Here is a 16478-nt window from a genome sequence, read left to right as displayed (position 1 = left end):
TCTGCTCTTTCTTCCTAATCACACATTGTGGTAAGTTTCCCCGATGCCGAGAAAACCAAAGGCATTAGCTGTCTCCAGTACCATTCACAGACCTGCTTAGCTGAATGGGCAGAAACCTGCTACAGCCAAATTGCTGTCTTAAAAGACTGATTATGTGTCCTTTGGGAGTTTTGTAAAGTGTGTTCTTTGATAACCTCCCAGAGAAGAGAAGCGATAGTACATTTTCCATCCAAATAGGCATGGAAAGATCCTTGCAAATGAGTTTCTGAAGTTAGGGGTCAATTAATAGCTGGGTCGTCTCACTAGTGTTTTTCTTAACATAAGGTAATGGAAATAGCTCAGTTCCCATTGTCCACCTAGGCAACCCCTTCCTATTTTATTTTAAAAAGGAATTCATATAGCCTTTGAAATTGTCACTGTGACTCCTTAGGCCACAGAGAAACAGCCTACAAAATCCATGGGTTGCAAACTCATTATATATTAGCTGCAAACTGAAGAGACCAAACTTTTGGTGCAAGGATGTTATTTTATCCCCTCTTCCCTCCATGATCCGTGTTGTGCAAACAGATAATAGGATGTCATGTACCTACTAATCTCTTGGGAGATCAGGCAGACCTGTCCAAAAAGAACATATAGGGGATTCTTTTAATTTAAAATTTGTTTGCAAGTTGGTATTATTCCATTTATTTCTTCTATTTAAAATAATTGTTTCCTTTGCTGCATTGACTTTGGGCATAGTGACAAAGAATGAACATTTTCTAATAAATAAGATGTTAAATAGCAACAGTGATTCAGCTTATTGTTTTAAGTACATAAACTGTGTTCTTGAGGTTTTCCTATGGAGGGAGAGGGTAATGAAAATGAATGACTCCCAAGCTTGATATCTGTTTGAGAGACATGGAGATTTTGTATCATTATTGAAAAGATGAGTGCCCTAACCTCATATGCTTCTTAGTGACTCAATACAAACCAACCCCAAACAAGTAAGCAGATATAACTTGTGATTAAGAAAGAGGCAGCCTGTCTGTTACAAATGTATTCATATTTATTGTGCCATGGAAGAGGCAACACTGGTGTGGGGGCAGGTTGGGGACTCTACTTGTAGCAAAAATGCTGGGAAAACTCCAGGCAGAGGCTTTAAGATGAACACTACCCTTCTGCACTACAGTCCTAAGGAATCAAAGGTGCTTGACAGGTGCTTTCCAAGGAATAAAAGAAGGGGCTCCTCTCTTGAATGTGCTGTGGAGGTCATGTCAAGTCTCTTTCATGGGCAACATCTGACACCATAGACAGGCATCCCATCTGCCAAAAGATTTAAGATGAAAGAAATTCTAAGGATGGGCCCATTTGAAGAGGGAAAGAAAACAAAATAACGCAAAATTTTAGAATTTACCTATCTCTTGAATAAAACAAGCCCAAGTTTCAATTTTCTTTTTTTTAAATCATCACTTCTTTCAATTTTTGGGCTTCCCTGGTGGTAAAGAATTACCAGATGGTAAAGAAGTCACCCGCAATTCTTAATTGAAATGATTAGTGCCCTAACCACGTGTGCTCCTTAGTGGCTCAATACAAAGTAGCCCTGGGTTGTAGGAGACCTGGGTTCGATCCCTGGGCTGGAAGATACCCCAGAAAAGGGAATGGCTACCTTCTCTAGTATTCTTGTCTGGAGGATCCCATGGACAGAGGAGCCTGGTATGCTACAGTTCGTGGGGTCACAAAGAATTGGATGCAACTGAGTGACTAACACTTTCACTTTCTTTCCGTTTTTAACCCCTCAAAAAACAAGGCCTAATACCTTAGGCCTCTTTGGGGAGAATATTAAGGCTGACTCCGAACAAGACCCCTATATATGCTGTCTACAAGAGACCCACCTCAAAACAAGGGACACATACAGACCAAAAGTGAAGGGCTGGAAAAAAATATTTCATGCAAACGGAGACCAAAAGAAAGCAGGAGTCGCAATACTCATATCAGATAAAATAGACTTTCAAATAAAGGCTGTGAAAAGAGACAAAGATGGACACTACATAATGATCAAAGGATCAATCCAAGAAGAAGATATAACAATTATAAATATATATGCACCCAACATAGGAGCACCGCAATATGTAAGGCAAACACTAACGAGTATGAAAGAGGAAATTAATAGTAACACAATAATAGGAGGAGACTTTAATACCCCACTCACAACTATGGATAGATCAACTAAACAGAAAATGAACAAGGAAACACAAACTTTAAAGGACACAATGGATCAGCTAGACCTTATTGACATCTATAGGACGTTTCACTCCAAAACAATCAACTTCACCTTTTTCTCAAGTGCACACAGAACCTTCTCCAGAATAGATCACATCCTGGGCCATAAATCTAGTCTTGGTAAATTCAAAAAAATTGCAATCATTCCAGTCATCTTTTCTGACCACAGTGCAGTAAGATTAGATCTCAATTACAGGAAAAAAATTATTAAAAATTCAAACATATGGAGGCTAAACAACACGCTTCTGAATAACCAACAAATCATAGAAGAAATCAAAAAAGAAATCAAAATATGCATAGAAATGAATGAAATGAAAACACAACAACCCAAAACCTATGGGACACTGTAAAAGCAGTGCTAAGGGGAAGATTCATAGCATTACAGGCCTACCTCAAGAAACAAGAAAAAAGTCAAATAAATAACCTAACTCTACACCTAAAGCAACTAGAGAAGGAAGAAATGGAGAACCCCAGGGTTAGTAGAAGGAAAGAAATCTTAAAAATTAGGGCAGAAATAAATGCAAAAGAAACTAAAGAGACCATAGCAAAAATCAACAAAGCTAAAAGCTGGTTTTTTGAAAAAATAAACAAAATTGACAAACCATTAGCAAGACTCATTAAGAAACAAAGGGAGAAGAACCAAATTAACAAAATTAGAAGTGAAAATGGAGAGATCACAACAGACAACACTGAAATACAAAGGATCATAAGAGACTACTACCAGCAGCTCTATGCCAATAAAGTGGACAACTTGGAAGAAATGGACAAGTTCTTAGAGAAGTATAACTTTCCAAAACTGAACCAGGAAGAAATAGAAGATCTTAACAAACCCATCACAAGCAAGGAAATCGAAACTGTAATCAGAAATCTTCCAGCAAACAAAAGCCCAGGACCAGATGGCTTCACAGCTGAATTCTACCAAAAATTTAGAGAAGAGCTAACACCTATCTTACTCAAACTCTTCCAGAAAATTGCAGAAGAAGGTAAACTTCCAAACTCATTCTATGAGGCCACCATCACCCTAATTCCAAAACCAGACAAAGATGCCACAAAAAAAGAAAACTACAGGCCAATATCACTGATGAACATAGATGCAAAAATCCTTAACAAAATTCTAGCAAACAGAATCCAACAACATATTAAAAAAATCATACACCATGACCAAGTGGGCTTTATCCCAGGAATGCAAGGATTCTTTAATATACACAAATCAATCAATGTAATACACCACATTAACAAATTGAAAGATAAAAACCATATGATTATCTCAATAGATGCAGAAAAAGCCTTTGACAAAATTCAACATCCATTTATGATTAAAACTCTCCAGAAAGCAGGAATAGAAGGAACATACCTCAGCATAATAAAAGCTATATAAGACAAACCCACAGCAAGCATTACCCTCAATGGTGAAAAATTGAAAGCATTTCCCCTGAAATCAGGAACAAGACAAGGGTGCCCACTCTCACCACTACTATTCAACATAGTTTTGGAAGTGTTGGCCACAGCAATCAGAGCAGAAAAAGAAGTAAAAGAAATCCAGATAGGAAAAGAAGAAGTGAAACTCTCTCTGTTTGCAGATGACATGATCCTCTACATAGAAAACCCTAAAGACTCTACCAGAAAATTACTAGAGCTAATCAATGAATATAGCAAAGTTGCAGGATATAAAATTAACACACAGAAATCTCTTGCATTCCTATACACTAACAATGAGAAAACAGAAAGAGAAATTAAGGAAACAATACCATTCACCATTGCAACAAAAAGAATAAAATACTTAGGAGTATATCTACCTAAAGAAACAAAAGACGTATACATAGAAAACTATAAAACACTGATGAAAGAAATCAAAGAGGACACAAACAGATGGAGAAACATACTGTGTTCATGGATTGGAAGAATCAATATTGTCAAAATGGCTATACTACCCAAAGCAATCTATGGATTCAATGCAATCCCTATCAAGCTACCAACGGTATTTTTCACAGAACTAGAACAAATAATTTCACAGTTTGGATGGAAATGCAAAAAACCTCGAATAGCCAAAGTAATCCTGAGAAAGAAGAATGGAACTGGAGGAATCAACCTGCCTGACTTCAGACTATACTACAAAGCCACAGTCATCAAGACAGTATGGTACTGTCACAAAGACAGAAATATAGATCAATGGAACAGAATAGAAAGCCCAGAGATAAATCCATGAACCTATGGTCACCTTATCTTCGACAAAGGAGGCAAGGATATACAATGGGAAAAAAACAACCTCTTTAACAAGTGGTGCTAGGACAACTGGTCAACCACCTGTAAAAGAATGAAACTAGAACACTTTCTAATACCATACACAAAAATAAACTCAAAATGGATTAAAGATCTAAACGTAAGGCCAGAAACTATAAAACTCCTAGAGGAGAACATAGGCAAAACACTCTCCGACATAAATCACAGCAGGATCCTCCATGACCCACATCCCAGAATTTTAGAAACAAAAGCAAAAAGAAACAAATGGGACCTAATGAAACTTAAAAGCTTTTGCACAACAAAGGAAACTATAAGCAAGGTGAAAAGACAGCCCTCAGATTGGGAGAAAATAATAGCAAATGAAGCAACAGACAAAGGATTAATCTCAAAAATATACAAGCAACTCCTCCAGCTCAACTCCAGAAAAATAAATGACCCAATCAAACAATGGGCCAAAGAACTAAACAGACATTTCTCCAAGGAAGACATACAGATGGCTAACAAACACATGAAAAGATGCTCAACATCACTCATTATCAGAGAAATGCAAATCAAAACCACAATGAGGTACCATTACACGCCAGTCAGGATGGCTGCTATCCAGAAGTCTACAAGCAATAAATGCTGGAGAGGGTGTGGAGAAAAGGGAACCCTCTTACACTGTTGGTGGGAATGCAAATTAGTACAGCCGCTATGGAGAACAGTGTGGAGATTTCTTAAAAAACTGAAAATAGAACTGTCATATGACCCAGCAATCCCACTTCTGGCCATACACACTGAGGAAACCAGATCTGAAAGAGACACGTGCACCCCAATGTTCATTGCAGCACTGTTTATAATTGCCAGGACATGGAAGCAACCTACATGCCCATCAGCAGATGAATGGATAAGGAAGCTGTGGTACATATACACCATGGAATATTACTCAGCCATTAAAAAGAATTCATTTGAATCAGTTCTAATGAGATGGATGAAACTGGAGCCCATTATACAGAGTGAAGTAAGCCAGAAAGATAAGGACCATTACAGTATACTAACACATATATATGGAATTTAGAAAAATGGTAATGATAACCCTATATGCAAAACAAAAAGAGACACAGATGTATAGAACAGACTTTTGGACTCTGTGGGAGAAGGCAAGGGTGGGATGTTTCAAGAGAACAGCATCAAAACATGTATATTATCTAGGGTGAAACAGATCACCAGCCCAGGTTGGGTGCATGAGACAAGTGCTCGGACCTGGTGCACTGGGAAGAGCCAGAGGAATCGGGTGGGGAGGGAGGTGGGAGGGGGGATCGGGATGGGGAATACATGTAAATCCATGGCTAATTCATGTCAATGTATGACAAAACCCACTACAATATTGTAAAGTAATTAGCCTCCAACTGATAAAAATAAATGAAAAAACAAACAAACAAACAAACAAAAAAAGACTGACTCCTCAGTTCAGTTCAGTCGCTCAGTTGTGTCTGACTCTTTGCAACCTCATGGACTGCAGCACGCCAGGCCTCCCTGTCCATCACCAACTCCTCGAGCTTACTCAAACTCATGTCCACTGAGTCGGTGATGCCTTCCAACCATCTCATCCTCTTTCATCTCCTTCTTCTCCTGCCTTCAATGTTTCCCAGCATCAGGGTCTTTTCAGATGAGTCAGCTCTCCGCATCAGGTGGCCAAAGTATTGGAATTTCAGCTTCAGCATCAGTCCTTCCAGTGAATATTCAGGACCAATTTCCTTTAGGATGGACTGGTTGGATCTCCTTGCGGTCCAAGGGACTCTCAAGAGTCTTCTCCAACACCACAGTTCAAAAGCATCAATTCTCCAGTGCTCAGCTTTCTTTATAATCCAACTCTTCATATCCATACATGACTACTGGGAAAACCATAGCCTTGACTAGATGGACCTTTGTTGGCAAAGTAATGTCTCTGCTTTTTAATACACTGTCTAGGTTGGTCATAACTTTTCTTCCAAGGACAAGCATCTTTTCATGTTTTAATTTCATGGCTGCAGTCATCATCTTCAATGATTTTGGAGCCCCCCAAAATAAAGTCTGTCACTGTTTCCATTGTTTCCCCATCTGTTTGCCATGACTGTTAGATTGAGTCTTATATTTGGAGCTGATTAGTCCATTTTCTTGGAATCTTATGTCAAGAAGCTCTTGAAACAATTTCTCAAGAACATACCTTGGTCAGTTTTCCCAATTTGTCATGTCCTGGTGCCAATTAACAATAACCTCTTTGATTCTCTCTCTCTCTTTCTCTCTGGTGTGTGTGTGTGTGTGTGTGTGTGTGTGTGTTGTTTAGTCGCTGAGTCATGTCTGACTCTTTTTGTGACCCCATGGACTGTAGTCCACCAGGCTCCTCTGTCCATGGAATTCTCCAGGCAAGAATACTGGAGAGGGTTGCCATTTCCTTTTCCAAGGATTCTTCTGACCCAGGGATGGAACCCATGTCTCCTGCATTGGCAGGCGGGTGCTTTACCACTGAGCCACCAGGAAAGCCCATGTATGTGTTTACATGTGTGCTTTTTTTTTCTTCTCTTGATCACTTTTCTCTTATTTTTATTTTCTGCTGCCATGTTATAGCAAGCCTTAAGTTATTTCTCTGGCTGTGATCTGTCAATTTTTGTCCATCAGAACATATCTTAATACCACATCTATAGATTCTGTCTGCCTGCAATACAGGAGACCCGGGTTCGATACCTGAGTTGGGAAGAACCCCTGGAGAAGGGAAAGGCTATCCACCCCAGTATTCTGGCCTGGAGAATTCCATGGACTACAGTCCACGGGGAAGCAAAGAGTCAGACACAACTGAGCGACTTTCACAAAGATAACATCCTACTGTAATTAGGAAAGGTATCCATGCATCACAGTTAAAAAAAGAAAGCAGACCCCCTGCTACATGTGCCATGGCCTATTGAAAGCTCTTCATGAGTATCATTTGATGGAACTCTTGGAAAACAATTGGACAATATCTATTACATTGGAAAATTAACATACATTTGACTCAGAAATTTCATTGTTAGGAACTTATCTTTCTGATATTGGTCTGCAATACACAAAGATATACATAGGAATTTCACCAAGCATTGTTTGAATAAGAATAAAAATTAATTCAACTTAAATATCTTATAAAATAGGACTAAATAAGTAAAACATGAAACACTTTTACAATGTAATATTAAATAGTAGTTAAAAAATCTATTGAGATTGATATAGAAAGTATGGATTATGTGATTCAAAAAGTTTCAGAATTACTCATATAAAATGAGTTTATATATATTAAGAACAGTGGCATAATATCACACTATAGCCCAAGGTGTAAAGTAAATACAGGAGTCCATACTGATATAAATCAATAAATAAGGAAGGAAGGAAATATTTTTCTCTTCAGAAGAAGAATTCCAAGTAATATATGAGATATCATTCCCTCAAAAGGCGGAGCTTAATTCTCTTTGCCTTGACTGTGGGCTAGACTTAGTGGCCTGCTTCCAAAGAATGAAAGCGAACAATTTACAGAGGAGAAATTTTTAAGACCTTACCCTAGCCAAGTGGCCAACATTCTCATCGCCAGTGATAAGCCGTATTGATAGTATGTTGATAAGCCTCTTGAAATGGTGTGATGACAAGGGCAATTCAATTCTGTGGTTTTCTTCTCCCAAACCAATAATACCAGTGCAGTCATGAGAAAAACACCTGACAAGTCCAAACTTAGAGACATTCCATAAAATATCTGACCAATACTTCTTGAAACTGTCTATGATAATGAGAAAAAAAAAAGGAAAGACCAAGAAAACAGAGCTGAGGAGATTAGGAGAGATGTCAGCTTAATGCAGTTAATCCCGGGGTGGACTCTTGGAACAATAAAAAGGATATTCATGAAAAAATGAGTGAAATCTCAATGAAGTCTATAGCTCAATTAATAGTAATGAATCTATGTTAATTTCTTAGTTTTGATAAATGTATCATGACTTTGTAAAATGTTAACAATAGGGATACCTAGATGAATGGATATATGGGAATTCTCTGTGACTTTTCTATAAATCTACAATTATTTTTTTAAGCTTATCCTCAAAAGGCAAGGGGTACTTTGATAACATGCACATGCTCGGAATTTTCTGGAAGCTAGCCAAGAAACTGCTAATACAGTTGACTTCTAACAGGTAGGATTATGGGGAGAGCATGGGAAATGAAGAGAAAGACAGAGAGAGAGAGAGAGAGAGAGAGAGAGAGACAGGAGGAGACCAAGAAGGGCAAAGTCGGAATTTTACATTTTCACTTTTACCACTCTTCATTGTTTGATTTTCCCCACCATGTTTGACTTTTATATGGCTATCATGGTTATCAAACCACTCTCATTCCACAACACTCTCAGCTCATCTTTTCAAAACAAAAGAGGAGACTTTTTTTTAGCCATTTTGCTTAGGAAAAACAATGGTCATATAGCTTTGCACAATGAAATTAGCTTAATATCTATGCCTGCCATATAATGAATCTCATACCCTGCATCTCACATTTTAAGGTTTTAGTGTCTCCTCAGATTGTCATTTATCATAGCATTAGTTCTAAGGGAACAGTTCTTCAAATCAACAATCCCCCTTGCTAGACATTTATTCAAGCCCAAAACACTGATGTTCTATCCCTAGAGATTTTTTAAAGTTGACTTTTACATTTAGATTGCTGTACCCAATTCACTGTAGTAATAACAGAAAAGTTGTTAGTCTACATTGGCATCATCTTGGGGTTATAGATTGTTTCAGCAGAGGAGAACTCAGTGAGAATCACATTTAATTAATTGTGTGGGCAGAGGAGAAAATGATTGTCAATTAGAGGAAGTTAAACTTCTAGCTATCTAGAAAATGGTAAAAATAGACCATGAAAATGAAAGCTACTTGATAAAATTCAGTTCATAAACAGAAGTCAATCAGAGACCACTTTTCCTGCCTCCTCTCAAGATGCAACTAAGATTGTATTGTTCAAGTAAAGAATTGGTTCTGGGGTCAAGCATTTTGAAACTGTATGAGAAAGCTGGTATACACACCTTGCCTGATGATTAGGCTTGATAGGAAGAGGAGCATATCTGCTCAAGGAGAAGTTAGGAGGAAGGGAATAATACTAGTGATGTCTCACTCCTGTGTATATTAATAATAATTATATGGAGGTAGGTTGAATACAGAAAATTATCATGATGTTTGGCTAAAATCAGTGAATTGTGCCTGCTACTCTGAATGATAAAGTTCAGAAAATCGACAAACTGTTTTCTCAAACACAGACCTTGTACAGATTTGTCAAGTGTTCTTCATAAGTCTAATTTTGTTTTGCTTTATTTCTGTTTCATGATTTGGACAGATTCTCTTTTGTTTCTTAGTTTCTCTATATTTAAACTACATCTCTAGTAACTGGGTCTCTGTTTTACCATTCTATCTCTGCTTAGTTTTAAACAATTAAGGAAACCATTGCTATGGTTGAATTTAGGTCTACCATTTTATTATTATTTTTGTATTGTTTCTTTGTTCTCCCTTTGTTTTCTTCTTTTGTAGTATTTACATTATCTTTAAAATGTTTATAATCATCTACTGTATTTTTAGGTTATACCTCTTTACACTGTTTTTAGTGGCTTTTCTAGAGATTAAAGGGCTTTCTGGTAGTTCAGCTGCTAAAGAATCTGCCTGCAATTTAGGAGACCCCGGTTCAATTCCTGGGTCGGGAAGATCTAACTGGAGAAGGGATAGGCTACCCACTTCCATATTCTTGGGTTTCCCTCGTGGTTCAGCTGGTAAAAAATCTGCCTGCAATGTGGGAGACCTGGGTTTGATCCCTGAGTTGGGACGATCCCCTGGAGAAGGGCATGGCAACCCACTCCAGTATTCTTGCCTGGAGAATCCCCATGGAAGAAGAGCTTGGTAGGCTTCAGTCCATAGGGTCACAAAGAGTCAGACATGACTGAGCCACTAAGCACAGCACAGCACATACCTTGGAGATATTGTGGATTAGGTTCTAGACCACTGCAATAAAGCTAATGTGACAATAAAGCAAGTCACATGAAGTTTTTGGTTTCCCAATGTGTATAAAAGTAATGTTTATTCTATATTATAGTCTACCAACTACACATATGCTTCATGTCTAAGAAAAGAGTGTATATACCTGGTTAAAGACACTTGGTTGCTAAAAACTGCCAACCATTCACTGAGTCATAATCTTTTTGCAATAGTAAATATCAAAGACCACAGATCATCATAGTAAATATAATAATAATGAAAAAGTTAAAAAAATTTTGGAGTACTACCAAAATGGGATACAGAGACATGAAGTGAGCAAATGATATTGGAAAAATGGCACCAATCGAATTGCTTAATGCAGGGTTGTCACAATGTCTTCAACTTGTGAAAAACACAGTATCCGGAAAACACAATAAAACAAGATATGTCTGTACTTAACTTTTCACAATCTACTACTTAGAGTTAATATTCTACCACTTCATATAAAAATGTATAAACCTTGAAACTGTGTCTATTTTCTGCCTTCCTATTCTTTGTGCTATAATTATTATATGTATTATCAACATACATTATGAGACATGAGACAGTGTGTGTGTTTCTTATAAATACTCATGCATTTCAAAGAAATAAAGGCAAAATGTCTTTTGTATTTACTCAGATGTTTCAGTTCAGTTCAGTTCAGTCACTCAGTCATGTCCAACTCTTTGTAACCCCATGAACCGCAGCATGCCAGGCCTCCCTGTCCATCACCAGTTTCCAGAGTCCACCCAAACCCATGTCCACTGAGTCAGTGATGCCATCCAACCATCTCATCCTCTGTCGTCCCCTTCTCCTCCTACCGTCAATCTTTCCCAGCATCAGGGTCTTTTCAGATGAGTCAGCTCTTTGCATCAGGTGGCCAAAGTATTGGAGTTTCAGCTTCAACATGAGACCTACCCATGAACACCTAGGACTGATTTCATTTAGGATGGGCTAGTTGGATCTCCTTGCAGTCTAAGGGACTCGCAAGAGTCTTCTCCAACACCACAGTTCAAAAGCATCAATTCTTTGGCTCTCAGCTTTCTTTATAGTCCAACTCTCACATCCATACATGACCAGTGGAAAAACCATAGCCTTGACTAGATGGACCTTTGTTGACAAAGTAATGTCTCTGCTTTTTAATATGCTGTCTAGGTTGGTCATAACTTTCCTTCCAAAAGTAAGTGTCTTTTAATTTAATGGCCGCAATCACCATCTGTAGTGATTTTGGAGCCCAGAAAAATAAAGTCAGCCACTGTTTCCAGTGTTTCCCCATCTGTTTGCCATGAAGAGATGGGACCGGATGCCATGATCTTAGTTTTCTGAATGTTGAGTTTTAAGCCAACGTTTTCACTCTCCTCTTTCACTTTCATCAAGAGGCTTTTTAGTTCTTCTTCACTTTCTGCCATAAGGGTGGTGTCATCTGCATATCTGAGGTTATTGATATTTCTCCCAGCAATCTTGATTCCAGCTTGTGCTTCTTGCAGCCCAGCATTTCTCATGATGTACTTTGCATATAAGTTAAATAAGCAGGGTGACAATATACAGACTTGATGTACTCCTTTTCCTATTTGGAACCAGTCTGTTGTTCCATGTCCAGTTTTAACTGTTGCTTCCTGACCTGCATACAGGTTTCTCAAGAGGCAGGTCAGGTGGTCTGGTGTTCCCATTTCTTGAAGAATCATCCACAGTTTATTGTGATCCACACAGTCAAATGCTTTGGCATAGTCAATAAAGCAGAAATAGATGTTTTTCTGGAATTCTCTTGCTTTTCTGATGATCCAGCGGTTGTTGGCAATTTGATCTCTGGTTCCTCTGCCTTTTCTAAAACCAGCTTGAACATCTGGAAGTTCACGGTTCATGTATTGCTGAAGCCTGGCTTGAAGAATTTTAAGCATTACTTTGCTCGTGTGTGAGATGAGTGCAATTGTGCGGTAGTTTGAGCATTCTTTGGCGTTGCCTTTCTTTGGGATTGGAATGAAAACTTACCTTTTCCAGTCCTGTGGCCACTGCTGAGTTTTCCAAATTTGCTGGCATATTGAGTGCAGCACTTTCACAGAATCAACTTTTAGGATTTGAAATAGCTCAACTGGAATTTCATTACTTCCACTAGCTTTGTTCATAGTGATGCTTCCTAAGGCCCACTTGACGTCATGTTTCAGGATGTCTGGCTGTAGGTGAGTGATCACACCATCGTGATTATCTGGGTGGTGAAGAGATACCCCATGTCCAAGGTAAGAGAAACCCAAGTAAGACAGTAGGCACTGAGAGAGGCATCAGAGGGCAGACAGACTGAAACCACAATCACAGACAACTCAGATCTTTAACCAGATGTAAACCATTTCTGACATTTTATATTCCTTTTTGTAAAATTGAATTTCTTTTAGCTTTTCTTATGGTGCAGATCAGCTGAAAAATAATTCCCTTAATTTCTTTTTTTTAAATGAAAATGTCTTTGTCTTTATTCTTGAAAAATATGAAAATGTCTTTGTCTTTATTTTTGAAAAATATTTTCACTGAATATTAAATTTAGGGTTAATGTTTTATTTGTTGCATTCTCTTCTGTTTTCTACAATTTCCAATGAAAAGTTGTTGAATTTGCATCATGGATTCCCTGTGTATGGTGTGTTTTTATTAAACTGCTATCAGGATTTTCTCTTTATCTTTGGTTTGGTTTTCAGCAATGTGACTACAGTGAAACTTCCTATTTGGAGTTTGCTGAGCTTCTTGAACTGGTAAAGTCTTTATGCTAAATTTGAAAGATTTTCAGGCATTATAGCTTTGTTATTTTTAAATGTCTATTCTGTCTCTCTTCTTTTCATTAAATTCCAATTATACATATGTAAGGCCTTTAATTATTCTTCTTCATGTCCATGAGTCCATGAGAATCTTTTCTGTTTTCCCCAGTTTTTTATCTGATTTTAGATTGGATCGTTTCTATTTATCTATCTTAAAATTACCTGACTCATTTGTATTTTTCCATCCTACTACAGGACATATACAGTGGATTTAAAAATTGTAATTGTGGTGTTTTAAGATGTAGTATTTCTATTTAGTTCTCTATTTAATTTTTTTTTTAATATAGCTTTTATTCTCAACAGAGATTTCCTAGCTTTTCATTCACTGTGATAGTATTTTTCTTTATTTTGGTGAGGATCATTTCTTCATGATTTCTTTATGGTTGGAGTTTTAGGATCATACCCTGGATGTTATGAATGATTTGTTTTAGATATCCTGGAATCTGTTATTTCTTCTGATGATAGATGTTTTGCTTCAACATATAGTTACTTTGGCGACTCAAACTGAAAACTCTGTTTCTTGTACAGGAGCTCAAACCTTAGGGTTTTTTCTTTTTTCTTGCTAGTTCTTAAGGACTGCCATATGCATGTATAATTTGAAGGTAATCCAGATACTTGCAAAGAGGGTATGTACAAATTTGGTGCTCTCCCTTTCTAAATCACTCCTTGTAGGAAACTTCTGCTCACTTTCTAGTAGCTGTGGTTGCCCTAAATTTTGTTCTTTGGTTCTTTTCTTCAAAAAGACTTAATATTTCTATGAAAGATTTTCTTAGCCTGAGTGACACTGACTTCAGCATGCCTTCAAACAGAAGGCATGCAAATTGTTAGCTTACTTGTACCTATCCCTTGTACGAGATATCACCTCCTATCCAGAAGCTGGCTACTTGAGTTTACTCTCTAGAACCTTTGGATATTTGATTTTTATTTGTACATCTTATCCATGTTTTATAGTTACCTGTTGTAGGATAGGGTGTGGCGAGACCTTTCTTGCTTCCCTGGTGTCTCAGTGGTAAAGGATCCGCCTACCAATGCAGGAGATTGGTTGACCCTGGGTCGGGAAGATCCCCTAGGTAAGGAAGAGTGGGAAATCCCACTCTTCTTGTCTGGGCAATCCCATGGACAGAGGAGCCTAGTGGACTACAGTCCCTGGAGTGACAAAGAGCCAGACATAACTTAGCGACTAAACAACAACAACAGGAGCTTTCTTGGTCATATTGGAAGTGGAAATGTAATTTAAAATAAAACCAATTTCTTCTCTACTAAAATGGAGAAACTATGATCTACCCATTACCTATGGAATCTCAAATTTTGGTGCTAAGAGTATATTTGGAAAAGTATACAAACCCAGTGAAGATGTTAACATGTAAAAATTATTACAAAACAATGTAAACAGGTAAACACAAATATAAAGTATAATAAATACTTCAGATGAAACTCTGCTTCAAATTCATTGGCAATATTTAAGGGCCTAGTATAAATTCTAAGATGTAACATTTAATAATAGATGAGAGAAGGTTTGTCCAAGACTTCTGAAAATAGTTACTAGCCCACTGATGCTCTCTAAGACTTTAAGTGGTTCTTCCAGGAACTCTAATCCCCCAAAGCTCATGTCAGATTCTCTAACACTGGTTATAGAGTGAGGAGAGAGAAAGTAATACTAATGTACATGAATCCAGTGATGGCAGTGGGAAATACTTATTCATGGAGATACATCAGATACCCAAAGAAATATTTGTGGAGAGAATACAAGCACCACTGGTTTAAACTTCTGTGTGAATAGGAAGTATGAAGGGAAAAGTTATTATATATGATTGTGGAGTTCTATATGGGATAGGATATATGTTTGTTCTGCATGCATGACTTCTGAATCAGAAGTAGAAGAATGAATCTTAAGAGAAAGAAAAGCTGAGTTTCTTGATCTTTTCTGAAATGTAGAAGCTTCAAAGCCCATTTTCTGTCTCCAGTCTGTTTCATTGCTAATTGTCTAGTGACAATCTAGACAAGACAGGAATCTGAGAGGTTGAAAGGGAGGGAAACTGTTCGGAGACCAGGGTCAGTTCTAAACTCTGGCCTCCAGGTCAGAAACAATTCATTTTTCTTTGACAAGTATAAAGCTTAGTCATTGGTAATGTGAAAAACTAAATTGCTGCAGCTGAACGTCTTTATGGCCAATGAGCTTGGAAAAGGAAAATTAGATTCTGGGAGCATTCATGAGTTGGACCAAGCTAGCTTGAGCATCTCTGCAGATGGCATACTTGCTGCTGGTGGGAATGTGAAAGTCTGTGAAAAGGTCTTTGAAAGGCTCCAGGAGAGCTCTGTGTTCTGCTCCTAGAGGAGTCCCCAGCCAGGCAAACTTGGAGGGTCTAGAATTTTACTGGAAACCAAGGTCTTGCCATAACTCAAAGAAGCTTTTGCAATTGCTCATTATGGAGTCTCCCCTTGAAAGGCCTTCATATTTTTATTTAGCTTGATGTTTTGTTTGGCCTGGGGTCACTTTAGCTAGAGGATTTCTGTCTTTTCTTTAGGTTGTTTTCTGGAGAACAAAGTCACTCTTTCAGTTCCCTTTACAGAGGTCCCAGCAGCGCCCAGGCTGTGTTGGGCTCTGCGAGTCTCTGTAGGCCTCCCAGTATTCACCTCTCTTTTTGAAGGGAGATGGTCAGAATAGCCAAGGATTTACTTACTATCCTTGCAAAGATATTTATCTGAATAAATGAGGGATTTTCTGCTTACATTAAAAGGAGTGAGTAGAAATCCTCCTAGGTGGGCGCCTTCTAGATTATCTGCCTCTTGTCTTTTATAATTCTTGATCCCCTGGACTTTCTCCATTACCCAATACTATGTCATCATATGATTTTGTGACAGCTAGTATGTCTGGTCTTGTAGTAAAATGGGTGCTGACCGGGATGTAGAGTTACTCTGATGGAGATGGAGACATCACTAACCACAGCCAGACACCAAAGACACCGAAGCCCTCTCATTTAAATGCAATCAAACTTTTTTTCTTTTCTTTTTTTCTTCCAGTTTTACTGAGATATGAATGACATACAACTTTGTGTAAGTTTAAGGTATGCAGCATAATGGTGTGACTTACATATATCATGATGTGATCATCACAATAATTTAGAGGACATTCATCATCTCATATGGATACAAAATTAAAGAA

This window comes from Odocoileus virginianus, chromosome 14 (assembly GCF_023699985.2).
Source record: "Odocoileus virginianus isolate 20LAN1187 ecotype Illinois chromosome 14, Ovbor_1.2, whole genome shotgun sequence".
Lineage (NCBI taxonomy): Eukaryota > Metazoa > Chordata > Mammalia > Artiodactyla > Cervidae > Odocoileus > Odocoileus virginianus.
This window is presented reverse-complemented; position numbering follows the sequence as displayed.